At 42.9% G+C, this 17,784-nt stretch overlaps 1 pseudogene; it reads left to right on the top strand.

Moving 5' to 3' along the window:
• The first annotated feature begins 2,587 nt into the window (after window positions 1-2,587).
• LOC129353683 (inverted formin-2-like) lies at window positions 2,588-16,265 on the top strand (annotated as a pseudogene).
• The last annotated feature ends 1,519 nt before the right edge of the window (window positions 16,266-17,784 follow it).

Genomic DNA, 17,784 nt, shown 5'->3' with positions numbered 1-17,784 from the left:
AATGAGCTTCGTCACGTTGAGGGACAGAGAGGCTTTAACTGTCCCAGCTGCTGTCTGGTGGTGGCAGCATCATGCTGTGGGCAGCAGGGATGATGTGAATTAATTTAACCAAATAATTACATTTATTTACTGATTTAATTTCACTTTGGGGTCAATAAAATATTTTTAGTTGAATAGATTCAGTCATTAATAAACACATTATTTATTGAGAATTAGTGAAAAATCACTTTATTCTCAATAATTACAGAATACATTTTTATGCATATTAATTTAATATCAACTCTGAATATTTTTATTCATTTAAAAACCTAAACTAAATGTCAATGAATAAATCTTACTGTAAAATGATTTGAAGTGATTCATAGTTTTATTTCCAAAATAATTTCATCTTAAGATCAAACTTATTTCTATCACTTGATCTTAAGAAAACTTTTTAAATTGATCAATAATCTCATCTCGTCTTGAAACATAACTAAATGCATTTTTAAATTAAACTTTCGAGATTTGATTGAACAAAGAATTTGTTAGTTTTCTAAAATTCATTTGATATAAAATTCTCAAAAATAGAATTAATGTCAGTTTTAAGTTTAAATTTTGTTTATTTCAATAGTTAAATAAACAATTTAACAGTTATAAACAATAAATTATTGAAATGATACAGTTTTAAAGATATATTTTATATTTTTGATCCAAAACATTTACAATTTTCCCACTAGATTATCATTTATAAATTTATAAAATATTATTGTAGTTATAATATTGCAGACATTAATAAATAAAACTGACAAATTCTGTGATTAGCAGGAAATATTCATAGTTTTAGTGACTAACTGGCCTGAAACTGCAAACATTTTCTCTCATTTTAAGCTCAATCTGATTATTTTCGCTTTCATTTTATTAAAGCCAATAAGGAGAAAATCAAATCTGGACATATTTAATGTTTATTGTTTACATCAGTAACTGAGGGGCCCCTCGGGCCCCGGGCCCCCAGGATCTCAGCATCGCTCCTGGGTTTCATTGTTATTCCTCCAGACTGAGTCCTGTCCTCCTGCGGATGGACAGATTATTGATTATTGATTATGGATGAAAGATTTTCCACCCTGTTCGGTGGCCCCGCCCTCGTGGCCCCGCCCACGTGGCCCCGCCCACTGAGGGCGCGTCCCTGCAGATCAGCTGCTGTGATTCTGATGCTCCGGTTCTGCTGCAGAATCATCCTGACCCAGCCGGACTGCAGTCCTCACGGTAAGGAGTCTCGCTGGTTCCGACCGGTTCGGTTCGTTGACTGGGTTCTGGGAGCTCTGCTGGTTTGTTTTGGGTTTATAGCAGAATTCTGCTCTCATTAGAACTGAACGGAACCGCATCCCGTCCCGTTCGAACCGGATGTTTTGTTTTCTTTTGTTCTTCCTGTGGAGGTCCAGGTAAAGTTTCCTCAGGTGCGAGCAGAGCTTCATCACTCTGACGGTTCTGATTGGAGGCTCTCAGACTCTGCAGGTATCGGAACCGGCGTGCTGGACTCTGACTCTGGACCTTCAGATCGATCAACCGATCAGTTCGAGTCAACATGGACTTTATACCCACAATCTTAACTTTGTTTGTGTGACTTTAAGGGTCTTGTTTTGTTGGAAAGTTGATCTGAACGGATTTTAAATAGTTTTTGTTTCCTGATGAAACTTCAGAAAATCTTTCAAATCAGAAACTTTTTATCTGCTGCCTTCATCACAGGAGCCTGAGCTCCACCCTGACGTCACAGAGGAATGTCTACACATACACACACACACACACACACACACACACACACACACCTCAGTTAGGAGGAATTCAGTGTTTCTCAACCTGACGACATGATCAGGCGGTTCTGTTTCCTGCATCAGTGTTTTTCAGGTGATAAGTTATTATCTGTCAGCTGAAACAACATTGAATGTTAAAATGTGACATGCATGTGGGAGTTCTGAAGCACCACAGCATGACTCCTCCTCCTCCGTACCGTAACCATCAGCTGTAACTTTTGTTTTGATATCAATAAACGTCTCAGAGCACAAGACGCGTATAGAAACTAACTACATCAAATTATTGTTAAAAATTCAAATTCTTCTTGTTCAGAGCAACGTTTAAGCTAATGCTAACTAGCATTGTATTTAGTGGAAGCTAATGCTAACGTGCTACACTAGCATTGTATTTAGTGGAAGCTAATGCTAAAGTGATACACTAGCATTTGTATTTAGTGGAAGCTAATGCTAAAGTGATACACTAGCATTTGTATTTAGTGGAAGCTAATGCTAAAGTGATACACTAGCATTGTATTTAGTGGAAGCTAATGCTAAAGTGATACACTAGCATTTGTATTTAGTGGAAGCTAATGCTAAAGTGATACACTAGCATTTGTATTTAGTGGAAGCTAATGCTAAAGTGATACACTAGCATTGTATTTAGTGGAAGCTAATGCTAAAGTGATACACTAGCATTTGTATTTAGTGGAAGCTAATGCTAAAGTGATACACTAGCATTGTATTTAGTGGAAGCTAATGCTAAAGTGATACAGCATTTGTATTTAGTGGAAGCTAATGCTAAAGTGATACACTAGCATTGTATTTAGTGGAAGCTAATGCTAAAGTGATACACTAGCATTTGTATTTAGTGGAAGCTAATGCTAAAGTGATACACTAGCATTTGTATTTAGTGGAAGCTAATGCTAAAGTGATACACTAGCATTGTATTTAGTGGAAGCTAATGCTAAAGTGATACACTAGCATTTGTATTTAGTGGAAGCTAATGCTAAAGTGATACACTAGCATTTGTATTTAGTGGAAGCTAATGCTAAAGTGATACACTAGCATTTGTATTTAGTGGAAGCTAATGCTAAAGTGATACACTAGCATTTGTATTTAGTGGAAGCTAATGCTAACATGCTCTCTCTGCACCAGCTTGTGGTCAGTCTTCGGACTCCAAGTCGACAGAAACAACCAGATTCACCGTCAGTCTGGAATCTGAGCCTCAGAAATCTGGAAAATCCTGAAAACTTTATTTAATGTGAGTCTGAACTGATTTAAGTCCCTTAAACATGTTTTTTTATCCCAGTTAAACCTTCCTGTTGTGTTCGGAACCGAGCTGCAGCCCGGCCCTGTTCTGGAGGCCGAACAAAGAGACGTATTGTTCTGGATTCCTCAGATCCAAGCGGGTCAGAGATCAGCAGACTGACGGTTCCAGGCGTGTTGAGATCCGACGTTAAAAGATTTAATCCAGAACCGATTGATTCCCAGTGCAGCTCAGTTTTATTCCCTGCAGATATTTAATCTGACAGATTCCCGTCATCATGGCGTCCAGAACCAAATGGGACGCAGTGAAGGAGCGAGTAACCAGAGGTTCTGATGACGACCCGGACGGATCTCTGGAGGCCAACCTGGAGAACGCCGACCCGGAGCTGTGCATCCGCCTGCTGCAGGTAGGGACCATCCCACTGATCACCATGGGAACGACCTCCTCCAGGCGGCGATGCTCCAGTTAACGATTAATCGAATCGATTGATGAATTGGTTGATGATCACTTCAGTAATTGATTAATCACGATTAATCGCTTGAGTTTGACTTTCTGAACCAAAGGAGTCTAAGATCCCATGGAGCTTAGCGAATAATCGATTACTAGATGATCATTTCAGTGATCAATTAACCACAATTAATTGATTACTAAATTATTGCGTTGATCGATTAGTTGTTTCAGCCGTAGTAGTCCTGCTGAGCTCAGCGCTGTGGCGGCGTGTCGCCTGCAGGTTCCCACCGTGGTGAACTACTCGGGTCTGCGGCGGCGCCTGGAGAAGAGCGACGAGTCGTGGATGGTCCAGTTCCTGGAGCTGCAGGGTTTGGACCTGCTGATGGCGGCGCTGGACCGGCTGTCGGGCCGCGGCTGCGCCCGCATCGCCGACGCGCTGCTGCAGCTCACCTGCGTGTCGTGCATCCGCAGCGTCATGAACTCGTCCGCCGGACTCGACTTCATCCTGGACAACGAGGAGGGATACATCCGGACCCTGGCCCAGGGTGGGTTCCGCCGCCCGGTCCGATACCATCAGGGAGCGGCTCGACCTGCTGGTCGCCATGATAACCTGGAGCTGCGGCGCTCCAAAAATGAAGCTCTGCAACATTTCTGCCTCATGTGATTCCTGCAGAGGATCCGTGCATTCTTCTGGGTCTGGTCCTGGTTCTGGTCCTGGTTCCAGTTCAGTTTATTCCAGCATGAACCTTTTTCTGGTTCCTGTTTCCCAGAAGGAAACAGGAAACATTTATTCAACAAAATTTTACCAAAACTAAGGGAGCCTCTCCATGATCCTCCTTCCACTAAACTTTCCATCCATTGTGACACAGAGGGATGAGTCGCTCTTCCTGTGTTGAATACTTAGTTCTGTTGGACGAAGGGAAACGAATTGGGACCGGAGAGGTTAGGAAGGAGTCAGAACTTGGCAGAATGTTGAAAGACGAATCATTTCATGTTTGTGTTTTAAATACTTCAGATGTGATGAATTTAGAGACGGAGCTGCATCTGGTGTAAGCGGGTCAGAAGACCCGATCGCTTTGGTTCAAGCTGCAGTCAAACAAACAGAGAGAAGTTGGAACCAGTGGAGATTTTTATGGTTGTAGAACTTGAATGTTCAGATGCAACAACTGACTGACTGATGATTTATTCTTTGTTCTTCTGCCAACCGATTGGACCCGACGTGGTTCCGACCCGCCGCTCTCTGACCTCCTGTCCGTCTGTCCTCCTGCAGCGCTGGACACGTCCAACGTGATGGTGAAGATGCAGGTGTTTGAGCTGCTGGCGGCGCTCGCCCTCTTTGACCCCCAGGGCTGCCGCTTGACCCTGGACGCCTTCCAGAACTACAAGGTTCGCCACAAACACGCCGAGTTCCCGGCTTCCCCCGTCTGTCTGCCCGACCCGAACCTCTGCTCTGAATCCAACCGATATTCCTGTCCTAAACATCTCACCAACTGAAACCTCCTCACACAAATCGCTGATGTTTGGAAAGTTATACAGGCAAAAATGAACAGCAGTAATTTGATTAATTTATCCTGTTATGAAAGAAAAAAATGGGAGTTAATTCATCAGCCATATTTTAACCATGTTACTCATCAATCCAATGTTTAGCTGTCGAGCTAAAGATTTAGTTTACCAACTCAAATTTAAATATTTAGCTCCAAGCTAAAAGGCTCTAAGCTTGGTGCTAAATATTTAAGAACCTAGCATTTAGCTCCAAACGGTTTCCTTGAAGCTAAATCGTTAGCTTCTGAAACTAAGTAGTTTAGCTCTGTAGATCTTTAGCAAGCAAGCTAACTATGTAGCTCTGAAGTAGCTACATATTTAGCCCCATGCAGATCTGGAGCTAATGTGCAAATTAACTTGCCAATAAGAGGAAGTGAACCATCAAAATAAAAGCTGGGTCACCTGCTTGACATCAAAGCTAAACTAAACTGTCCAAGTTAAATAACTTGAAACTGACATTCATAAATTAATAACATAATAAAATTATGACTTTTTCCTCTTATGACAGACTAAATAACTCAAACTATTGCTGTTAATTTTTGACAGTGCAACATTCAGCTTATTATTCGCACCAGAAAGTTTTGCAGTTAAAACTTAATTTATTGTTAATTTGTTGTTTTTTTATTATAGTTTTAAAGGAAGGACGACCCAAACATCAGAATATTACTGATCAATCATCTGATCTAATGGACATGATGAAGACTACTGAGGAGAAAGTATTGTAATGGAAAGTTGAGTGGAAGGATAAACGCTGGTAGAAATGTTGACGTTTTTGGAGGATTTCTGCAGTTTCTCTGTCGGGTTCCAGGCATTTTCTATCCAAAACTCTTCAACATTTTTCTGATGAAAATAAACGTCTGAACTTGTTGCGTCTCAGAAATGTTTTTTTGGTTTAGTGTCGCTTCAGGACAATCCGATCCGCTGATATCAGTGTTTCATAAGAGCCTGATGGGTTCTGACCCGCCCAAACTGGCTGCTTTCTGCTTCCTCTGGCACAGCCGACGGACGGAGAGAGATTAGTGCCTTCAAGCTCGTTCAAAAGAAAAGATGTCTGAAACTGGAGAAAAAATAACTATTGAATCCAAAAATAGTTTTGAACAATGTTTTTTCAACTTTAAAATTTTTATGTTCAGTTTAATTTTTTTTATTTCAAACTTTCTCTTTAAATTTTTTGTTTGTTTTTCAATTTAATGTTTTTTTCAGTTTTAAATTTTTTAAATTTCAAAATACTTTTGAAGTTTCCTTTTGTCTTTTTCAGTTTCAAATGAATTATGTTAAGATTTTCATTTTCAGTTTGTTTTTCAAGTTCAAATATTTCTTTGTTTTGTTTTTTCTTTCCAGATTAAAAATTGAGCAAACATTTTGGTCCCAGTTGACCTTCCTAGAGTCTGAACTCTGGAGAGGTCCGATCCAATCGGATCCAATCCGATCCAATCCGATCCAATCGGATCCAAAGGGCTGAAACACGTTCCGCCCTTTGGATCCGATTCGGTCGTTTGGATCCGATTCGGTCGTTTGGATTCGATTCGGTCGTTTGGATCCGATTCGGTCGTTTGGATCGGATTCGGCCCTTTGGATCCGATTCGGTCGTTTGGATCCGGTTCGGCCGTTTGGATCCGGTTCGGCCGTTTGGATCGGATTCGGTCGTTTGGATCTGACGTGTTTGTCTCTCCGTCTCCAGACTCTGAAGAAGCAGCAGTATCGCTTCAGCGTCATCTTGAAGGAACTGCAGGCCACTGATAACGTCCCCTACATGGTCACCATGATGGCCACCATCAACGTCCTCATCCTGGGACAGGAAGACCTGCGCAAGAGACACCGACTGAGACACGAGTTCATCGGTACGAACAGAGAGGCCGCAGATGGGCGGAGCTTGGTGCTCGGCCAATCAGCATTCGTTTTATTCAGGATCATGACTGCGGAGCGTGACGGGTTGGTTTGTTTATTTATGAAACCAGGCTGTGGTTTCACCTCAGGTCATGAATGATTATGAAACGTTTATGACTCTCATAAAATTAGAAGTTGTGAAATCTGTGGTTTGAAAGAATAATAGACTAAATAGATTCTTTAGTTTTGGAATGAATCACTTCTAGAAAATAAATTATTGGAGTCGAGGAAGTTAAAACATATTCAACATGATGCAAAACGTTTTGTTGTGATGGGAGCTTCGTTCAGGTAAAGTTTACTAAACGGCAGGAGATCAATGAAGATGAACAGTTCTATTTGGTTCAGTTCAGTTCAGCAAATAGAACTGGTTCAGTTTCATTTGATCCAATTTGGTTTAATTTGATTTAAATCCGTTTTATGCATTTTGTTTTGGTTAAGTTCAGTTTCATCCAGTTCAGTTCTGAACAGTTTAGAGCAGGAAGTGGACTACAGCACAGGGCATTCTGGGTAAATGCAACCAAAACAAACTTACTAAACTAGCGTTAGCAAGAGAAATGTCTGGTGGTTTTTAGCCAGAGGAAAAAAATAATAAATCTGACGCCTCCATTTTGTTTCCATTTGGTGAAGAAGGAAGTTGCTCTCAGTGTCTTCAGAGGTTTTCATGTTGTGGTTCTTGGTGCAGCGCCCCCACAGGCCAGGAGGGGAACAGGCTGCCTGTTGACGCAGAACAAACTCAAACATTTTCAACATACAACAGTTGTGGGAAATTCTGCCGCTATCAGGTTCAGCCGAGTTTTTCAAGTTTTCAATGGATGAATCCATGTGGATCATGTGGATCATGTGGATCATGCTCCGTCCTCTCAGTGAGCAGAGGAGCAGCTCATGTCTGAGCAGGTTCAGACTCATTCTGCAGCTCCAGCAGCTGGTCACAGATCCTCCACATGTCCTCAGGTTTCTGATCTCACATTTTAATTTCAACACAAGAAAATCTTCTACCAAAAAAAAAAAAAAAAAAAACTGGAACATTTGAGTTTGAAATGTAAAGCATTTTACATAAAAAGAGAAGTTTTTATTTCACCATCTGCAGTGAAATCAGACCAAACATTTCTTGTTCTTGTCAGTTAGAATTTCTGAGATTATTTCTATTTGCTAAATACCAGAAAACCCAGCAAAACAATTTTCATAAAGGCTTTTTACAATAATTGAATCCAGAAGTTTCTGGTCAGCTTCATGAATTATTGTCTATTTTTAAACACAGTCATTGTTGTATGATGTAGATGATTCAGTTATTGTGATCCTTCATGTTTGTGTTTCTATCGGCTTTTTAAAAATAAACTGGCCAAAAACATTTATGACATTAATTTAATGTGTTTTTCACATTAAATAAATATCTCTGATATTTAAATATCTGTAACTGTAACTGGGAGAGAAAACCTCAAATTCATAAAAGGCAAAAAACTGCTAGAATTAAAGTTGATGAGTTTAAACTGTGCAGAGGAACCGGAACGTTGGGAACCTGAACGGCACAAATTCAAACGATGCCCATCGCTGCCTGCCAGCAGGTCTGGTCCTCTCACTGCTGACCGGACTGCTGCAGCGTTTTGTTCTGGTCCAAAGGCCTGGACGGTGTTGGACGTGTTGGACGTGTTGGATGTGTTGGCTGTGTTGGTTTCTAAACTCTGAGTCTCACCATGACGCTCGCTGTGTTTCAGGGCTGCAGCTGCTGGATCTGCTCCCCAAGCTGAGGTAAATGTTTCTGCATGGCTTCCATAACCGCAGACCGGCGGCTTTGTCACGTCTCTGCGTCCGTCTCCAGAGAGACGGAGGACATGGACCTCAACATCCAGTGCGATGCGTTCGAAGACTCCATGGCAGACGACGAAGAGGAGATGGAGACACTGTACGGCGGGATCGACATGAGCAACCATCAGGAAGTCTTCAGTTCGCTCTTCACCAAGGTCAGTCCGCTCCTCTTCATCAGCTCCACCAGTAACAACATTCATCCACAGAAACCTCAGAAATTTCTCCAGGAACCCACAGAGAGATCCTTCAAAATAAGAGCATGAATAAAGCTCTAAATGCTTGAAGAATTCTCAGCAGTTCATAACTAAACTTTATTGATCTGAAAGTAAATAACAAATCTAGAAAAAAATAATGTCCTGAAAGCTCAATGCGCGAAACGTTTTCAAAATGAGCAAAAGTGCTAATATGCTAAGCTAAGAATTAGCTCCTCTATTAGCACAGATGTTCCCAACTCGTTAGCATTAGCTAACTGATGAATCGCTGCTGAATACCATGTTGATATAGCAGGTTAGCATTAGCATTGGACTGTAGCATTAGCAGGACTAATTTCAGTGACTAGTGCGCTAGGCTAGCGAAGCTAACGTTTCAGCTAGCGGCTCGTTGACCGTTCCTGGGTGTTGCTGAGGTGAAGAACTGGGTTCTGTCTCACCGTCCTCTCCTTGGTCTCTGTGGACAGGTGTCCAGCTGTCCGTCCTCCGTCCAGCTGCTCTCCATCCTTCAGGCCTTGTCGATGTTGGACCCGAAGAGAAACGACATCTGGCTGGCTCTGGAGGCGCTGACCGACCGAGCCACGCTGCTGGCCCAGAACAGTGAGTCCGGTTTCAGGTTCTGGCGGGTCCAAGAGACGACCGGATGTAAGCGTGTCTCAATCTGTTTCCAGCTGATTTAGGCCCCGGTGATTCGCTGCTGGATAGGCTCCTCCCCCAGAAACATCCGTCATCCAATAGGAAGATCAGAATGGTGGACAGGGCGGTGCAAACCCGAACGCTCAGCTGCCCTCCTGGCCAATTGGAGCTGTTAAAGGAGAAACAGGCTCCGCCCCTGCAGCCAGTTGTCCTCCACCTCCTCCGCCTCCGCCTCCTCCTTTACCAGGCATTGGACCTCCACCACCTCCACCTTTACCTGGCATGAGGATCCCACCGCCTCCAATGGAAATGATCGCCGCTTATTCAGCCCCAACTTTAGGCAGCGCCTATCCTAGCCCGCCCCCCACTCAAGCCCCACCCGCTGCCCCACCCTGCGGATGAAGAAGCTGAACTGGCAGAAACTCCCATCCAGAGTGGTAACCGGTGAGCTGGCGGATGTTCTCCCACCTTAACTCTGACTTGTTTGGACTGAGGTTCTGGACTCTTCGTCTGTCCACAGATCATCAGTCTCTCTGGACGTCATCATCATCAGAATCGGTGGAACCAGATTACTGCAGCATCGAGCAGCTCTTCAGTCTGCCTCAAATTGAAAACAAAACCAGAACCAAGACCAGAACGGAGTCCAAAGAGGTGGAGAATGTCGGTCCAGGGATTCTGTGGTCCAGAGGGACAACGTTTGACCTGTTGTCCCTCTGTTGTCTTCTTGTTTGCAGATTTCCTTCATTGACGCCAAGAAAAGCCTGAATCTCAACATCTTCTTGAAGCAGTTCAGATGGTGAGGCGCCAGCCAATAGAAACGCTCCTCTGCGGTTGCACTTCCTGGTTTTCAGTCGCTGATCGATTCTTCTGCTCCGTTTCTGCTGAAGTTCCCATGAGGAGTTTGTGTCTCTGATCCTGAACGGAGACCGATCCAGGTTCGATGTGGAGATCCTCAAACAGCTGATCAGACTGCTTCCAGAGAAACACGAGGTCAGAGGTCAACAGACTCGCATCACCTGAGCGATGACTCGCCAATAACAGAAAAAATCACTGGTTTATCGCTGGCTGCCTTTTTGAAAAAATGATCTACGTTTCTGTTATTCACTGTTTGAAAAAGTTTCTTGATTTATCACAACTCAATTTTGGGAAAAAAGTTTCTTTCTCTTTGTCTCTAGTTGATTTTTTTTCCTTAAGTCGTGGACACGCCCCTCTGGTTTCATTGGCTCCGCCCACTTCAGAGGAAGCTCAGATTTGGTTAGGGGGCGGGGCTTGGCTGTCACCCGTCTCATACCTCACCTGCAGCGTTAATGTCTCACCTGTCCGTCCTCAGATAGAAAACCTGAAGTCCCACCAGGAAGACAGAGACAAGATGGCGTCAGTGGACCAGTTTTACCTGCAGCTGCTGAACGTGCCCAGGTAAGAGGACAGCGCCACCTGTCTGCTGAAGCAATGATTCACCTGCACGCCTTTGTCCTGCTGATGACGGTGTGTGTGTGTGTGTGTGTGTGTGTGTGTGTGTGTGTGTGTGTGTGTGTGTGTGTGTGTGTGTGTGTGTGTGTGTGTGTAGCTACGCGCTCAGGATCGATTGCATGCTGCTGTGTGAAGAGAGCAGCTCTGTGTTGGAGACTCTGAAACCCAAAGCTGAACTTCTGGACCGGGCCTGCCAAAGTCTGTATTTACAGAATCTACACACAAAATATAACCTGAAAACACCTGAAGAAGAGATCCCCATTGGGGACAGTAAGACATTTGGCGCCCCCTGGTGTTCATGTGAACAACCGCCGTTCAGATTCATACAGGAAGAAATTATTTTGCTCCAGTTCATTTTTGAAGTCCATCCAGTCTTCAAAAATGAACTGGAGCAAAATGACCAACTTACAAGTAACATTTCAGCAAATACAGGAGCTAATCTTTAGTAAATAAGTCCTTAAAATGGATGGAAAAAGTATTAGATAAAACTCACTTATAACAAGATATTTTTCACATGTTATCAGTGAAATATTTTCCCAGTGGAACTAAAACTTTGTCATCAATTTTAGTGACTTATTGATGAAAAACAAGCTCCTACATTTATTGAAGTTGCTTTTAGAAATGAGACCAAAACGCTTGTATAGATTTTATGTTTTTATCGTGTTCGGGTATAATTAAGATGATTATTTTGACGTCTTATGATGCTTGGTGTCTGTTTGGTGCGTTCAGGTGTCAGGGAGAGCTCCCGGCTGCCCAGCTTCTGCAAACTCATCCTCAGCGTTGGAAACTTTCTCAACTATGTAACCGCTTTCTGTTTCCCTAAAGATGAATCCAGGTGAACAATCTGCTGTTATTTAATACGTTTTGCTTCAGGGAACTCACACTGGGAACGCTGACGGCTTCAAAATCAGCACTTTGCTCCGATTGACTGAAACTAAAGCCAACAAGTCCAGGATCACGCTGCTGCACCACATCCTGGAGGTAGGGGGCGCTCTGCTCACGCTGCTCATGCTGGACACAGATTACATAACCTGAGGCTTTAATCTGACCCAGGAGGTGGAGGAGGACAATCCTGACCTGCTCAACCTGCCTGATGACCTGCAGATCTGTGAAAAGGCTTCTGGGTAAACGGAGCAACTCATCTCCACTCAGATTTATTCACTTTAAAGAAATTATTTTCCATTTCAAGCCTGGGTCTTTGTGTCATTGTGATCCTGGGAGATTTGTGTAAATATAAATGAATATGGATAAAATGAGGCATAAAATAATCTATTTTATTGAGCAAACTAAACGAGTGTTAAAGATGTAAAAACAGTTTTGTTTGTGGCAGCAGCATTAATAAACCATTTGTATAAAAAACTGTTGATAGTAAAACTATCGACTTGCAAATGATCTGTCTGTCTGTGCAGGTAGCTAATTATTTATGTAGCTAATTATGTAGCCAGATCATCTATCTCAGTATCCAGGTTGCTAGTTGTTTAGCTAGCTGGTTATCTATCTGCATACCAGCTGTCAGTCTGCTGTGCTACCTCTGAACTCTGGAATGAACTCTGGAATGAACTCTGGAATGAACTGTCCTGTTCTGGCTGCAGGGTGAACATGGAGTCCATCCAGTCTGAGTACTCCTCTCTGTCCAAACGGCTCAAAAGCTCTGTGAAGAAAGTTTCGTCTTCCTCTGAGGACATAAAGGAGCAGTACCTGTCTACCATCCAGGTGAGTCATCAGGCTCCGCCCCCTCGTCGTCGCCTCGTCTCTCTCGCATTGTGTCTGTTTTCCTTTTCCTCCAGGAGAGCCTGAAGGTGTGTGAGCAGCTGCAGAAGGTCATGATCTCTGTGGAGGACAGGAGGCGGGACCTGGCGGACTACCTGTGCGAAGACGTTGACACCTTCTCCCTCGACGACCTCTTTGGGACCATCAAGACCTTCAGAGACCTGTTCCTCAAAGCCCACAAGGTGAGCAGCCAATCACAGGCGGTTCTGACATCATCAGGATGACATCATCACAAAACAACACATCACCTGACAGGAGAACGAAAACCGGAGAGAGCTGGAGAAGAAGAGGAAGAAAAGAGAGGAGGAGAAGAAGCTTAAAGGAGACTCCAGCAGGACAGGTGAGTCCCACCTTCAGCGGCACCAACCAATCAGAGAAAAGGGCGTGGCTGCAGGTAACTGATGCTCAACTTGCAGGCAGGAGGGAGCTGAACCAGCAGGACGAAGGCTGCATCATCGACAACCTGATGGCCGAGATCCGGAAGGGCCACGCCCTGAAGAAGACCAGAGCGCCGTCCTGCAGGGGCAGCAGGGGTCAGCGCCGGGGGTCACTTCCTGTTTCTGCAGACAGGGTGCACGGTGTGGTTCACATCCCCAAATGCCACACATGCCAACAACGATGGGGGGAAAAAATCTGATTATTTTCCATTCATAGCGGCGCTGCTGAATAAAACCGTTAACTAAACGAAACCAGGAGGTGAAGGTGGGATCCAGAGCGCCGCAGCAGAAAACGAGAAAAACCCTTAAAAATAATTCACAACCAATCGTACGCTACAAACAGACCTGTTTCCATAGCAACTGACTGACAACAGCTCCACTGATGCATCAGGATTCAACATCAAGCAAACATTTAACTTGTGTTTTTGGCTTTATGAGGTAAATTAGCTACCACTGCTATTAGCTAAGCTAACAGCAGTGCTTGATTAGCTCATTTAAACCCTACAGAAGATCTGGGTCACCGTTTCCTCCAACTGTCTGCTAACAGTGACGTCCTGTCGGATCTTCAGCTCTAAATCTGCTCCCATTTCTGTTTCAGCGCGTCCCGGGACCATACGGAGGTCAAAGGCCGTCGAGGACCCCTATTCTCCTCCTTCTAGCCAATCACAGAAGGCATCTGGAATGACTCCAATCCAGGAAGATCCGCCCTCCCATCCAGAAAGTTCCAGCCAGTCAAAGAAGCCGTGGGAGGCGGTCCAAACTCCTGCCACTTCCAACCAATCTACAACGGCCCGACCCTCTAGAACGAGTCCTCAGCCCGGGCCAGCAGAACCGCCAAAGAACCAGAGCCCACAAACACCTCCAGCCATTCCTGCTGGTCCTGCAGAGGAGACCAGGCGCCGGCGTCAGGAGTCTTTGGAGGACTCGGGTCTGGAAACCCAAGGTTCCTCAGGACTGAAGGGAGTCCAGCCCGACGCAGAGCATCCGGCACCAAGCAGAGACCGGAGCAGCCTGAGCGTGGCGGATGGGTTGGACTTTGAGTACATCACCTCGTCAGAAGTGCGAGGAATCCGACCGGAGATCAGTGAACGTCCCAGCAAGAGAACGCACAAGATCCGTCCAAAAGGTACAGAAACGTCCGAGATGAGCTCGTTCAGAGCCCTGTTGGCATGGCAACCGATACAACCTTAATCTGTAATAACTGTAGATTTTACTCCCCCTTCTGGTGAAGACTGGAGCTTCAATCAGGGAGCCGATCCAACTGTTGCAAAAAGAAATTTGTCAGACTTGACTTGGACTCCAAAGACTGGAGTCCTGGCAGGTTTGAGCCGCTAACCGCAGCTTAGCTAATCCTACTGGAGCTCAAACTGACGGAGCTTAGAAAAACATCTAACTCATTTATTTTCTTCCACACCAAGACGCAAAGCTCTGTTAATAATCCCATCAGCGATCCTACATGTCTCCTCCAGTTCTTTCTGAATCAGGTTTGATGTCAACGCATGTCTCCTCTCAGCCAATCAGCTTCTCCGTAACAAATGTTAGAAAATCTGCAGAATATCTGAGATGAAGATCTGACTAACACTAAATCCTTTAATGTCTGAATAAAATACACAAACATGTGCAGAGGCTGCTGTGCTTACCAAAAACACGTGGAAACCGGCGGCGTCCAAAGGCTGGACCAAGTCCTCAGAACATTTTCTAGAAGAAACTTTTGAGATGAATCTCTGAATTTAAACAATAATTTGCATTTCTGACTTTCAAGTTGAAGACGTTGAACTTTTGAAACTCAGAAAAGAAAGTTTTTTTTCCTACAATATGTATGAGTGTTATCTTAAAATTTCTGACTTTTTTGTTGCAAATTTGCAACAAAGAACTGCAAATTTTTAGTTGAAAAAAAAAATCATTTTTTTTTTTGGAGGGGTGGAACTTTGATATTAACCTAAAAGCTTTTTGGCAGAAATGTTCTTCTATGTTTTGCTTTCCACCTTTAAAGATCCTGAAACGTCATTGTAATTTAGCAACACCAAATGCTAAACTGCTAATTTCCACCATGTTGATGCTCAATGCATGATGTCGCCCTCTGCTGGCTCAGGTCTGTCATTACACGGCTTTTAGGTTTGGTTTTTCTCTCCTGGTTTCAGTTTTTAGGTTGTTGAGTTTTGCTACCTGTTGAATCATCAGGAAGCGCTTCAGTTCATGAGGCTCCCGGTCCCTTTGGCTCCTGGTTCCTGGTTCTGCTGCGTATCTCAGTCAGAACCGGACCAAACCTGCCAGAACCAAACGGTTCAGTTTGTCCAGAAACCAACCAATCAGATCGTCCCTTTTTGTTGCAGAATGCCCTGACAGCATCAGATCCCAAAGCCCCAAGCAGAAGAAAGGATGTGTTGTACAGTGAGGTGAGTCCAGGTGTGTGATGTCACTGGTTATGACATCATCACACAGGTGTTTGATGTATTTTTTGGTTTTTCTATGTTGAAATGTTCCGTTTCAAGCCTCAGCCTGGCAGTCTGCGTTCAGGGAATAACATCTGAACTTTTTGCTTTTCTTCTTCTATGATTCCAGGTGAGCAGAGGAGGACCTGTCTCCATGGCAACAGGATGATGCCCAGGAAACGGATCTGAAATGGAATAAAAACTGTAACGAAGAGCAGAGTCGGTTTTCTGGTCTCTGGTTTGGTCGGTGTGTTAGTGCAGGGTACCTGAGCAGCCAGGTGAGCGGATGTGGGCGGAGCCTCCGATTTGCCTTGCACTCATTGGTTGAAGGTCAGATCTCAGATCAGAGGATTCTGGGTAAAATCAGTCAGTCAGGTGATGAAATGTGGATGTGATCTCCATTTCCTGTTGCAGCAATTAGCTTCCTGTCCTGCAGCCTGTCACAATAAAACTCCGTCTGACGATTTGTTAATCCTGCAGGATTTTCACATTCCTCTGGATTTTTTAACGCTAAAAAAACACAAAATTAAACATTAAATTTGTAGAACCAGTGATGTGAAACAATAAATAAATATTTATATTATCTTTGCATTAAACTTGCCTCCATGTCTTTCTTATGGGGATTAATTAGTTTTCCTGGAATAAAGATTTGGATAATCCTAACCATATTTTATTTTCTAAAAGTTATCATTTACCTCACTAATACAACTTGACTTTAAATTAAGAAAATTAATTTTTCTATATCATATTTTATAGATACAATTGATAAAAAAACCAAAGGTATCAGTTTTATAGATTTTATTTGACCTTTTTTTATTTTATGGATCTTAATTGATTTTGTGATAGATTTTTAAATGCATCTTTTTCAGAATATTTTTTTCTTCCCACATGCATCATTTCCTTATATGAACATTATTTGATGTTTTATAGATGCATATTTGGCTTTTAATTTTAATTTTACTTAATGAATTGACTTATTTATTTATGAAAATGTTAAAATTTCTGGAATTAAATAAAAACAACCACTTCACAATTAATATGTTAATATGATCACAAACTGATTTTACAAAAAATATATTAAAACCTTTAAAATAAAAATGCAGAAATCAATGATGACATAAATATGTAAATATGAGTGAATACAGAGGAATAAAGAAAGAAATATGGGTTTACCTCTAAGGTAATTTTAGGTGGAAAATATTCCATATTTTTGTCTTGTAGCATCACCTGCTCCTTCAAGTTTGTTCATGTTACAGATTATTTTTCTTTCACTTTTTTCTCAGGTTTTAAAATAATGATTAAAACTTGTACAGGTTTATATTTGGGGCTCTGGGCCCCCGGGCCGCATCCGGCCTCCCGCCGCCTCTGGTCGGACCTTCAGGAGCTGAAACTCTGCAGGTTGTGACGTTTCTCTTCAGAATCAATGACATCATCACCATCAACAAGCTGCGGCCTCGTATCAACAGGGAGGTGACGTCATGCCAGACTGCTCTTCATTGAGAGTCACGTGACTCCAGCTGGGAGTTTCACTGATAGTCATGAAGATATCGATACATTTATTGATTGAGACATCAATTTGTCCTGTCGAACGAGATGCGGGACGTAAATCAAAGAGCCGACTGGAAAAACCGGAAGTCTGGCCGCCTTCACAATAAGAGCACAGATAAAGTCTCATGATCCTTTCATGTCGATCTGAAGCTCAAATACTCAACAAGCTTCTCTCTTTTTCTCTCTTTCCTTTTTATAAACAGAAAATTAAAATAAATAAATAAACTTTTCGGGGCTCCTGTTTCAGTCTGCAAGACATTTAAACTCAAAATATGGGGAAAAAAATAGAGAAATTAATTCTAAGTAAATAATTTTTATTTTAATACAACATATGTGTTATTTAATAAATTAAATATATTTACTAAAGTATATTTTATCTGACAGGTGACCCCGCCTCTCGCTGGATGATGAATGGATGGATGATGGATGGATGGATGGATGGATGGATGATGGATGGATGATGGATGGATGGATGGATGGATGATGGATGGATGGATGGATGGATGGATGGATGGATGGATGGATGGATGATGGATGGATGGATGAATAGATGGATGGATGATGGAT

This window comes from Poeciliopsis prolifica, unplaced genomic scaffold (genome assembly GCF_027474105.1).
Source record: "Poeciliopsis prolifica strain line A6 unplaced genomic scaffold, Auburn_PproV2 SCAFFOLD094, whole genome shotgun sequence".
Classification (NCBI taxonomy): domain Eukaryota; kingdom Metazoa; phylum Chordata; class Actinopteri; order Cyprinodontiformes; family Poeciliidae; genus Poeciliopsis; species Poeciliopsis prolifica.
The sequence above is the reverse complement of the archived record's forward strand: the minus strand, read 5'-3'. Positions and strand labels throughout refer to the sequence as shown.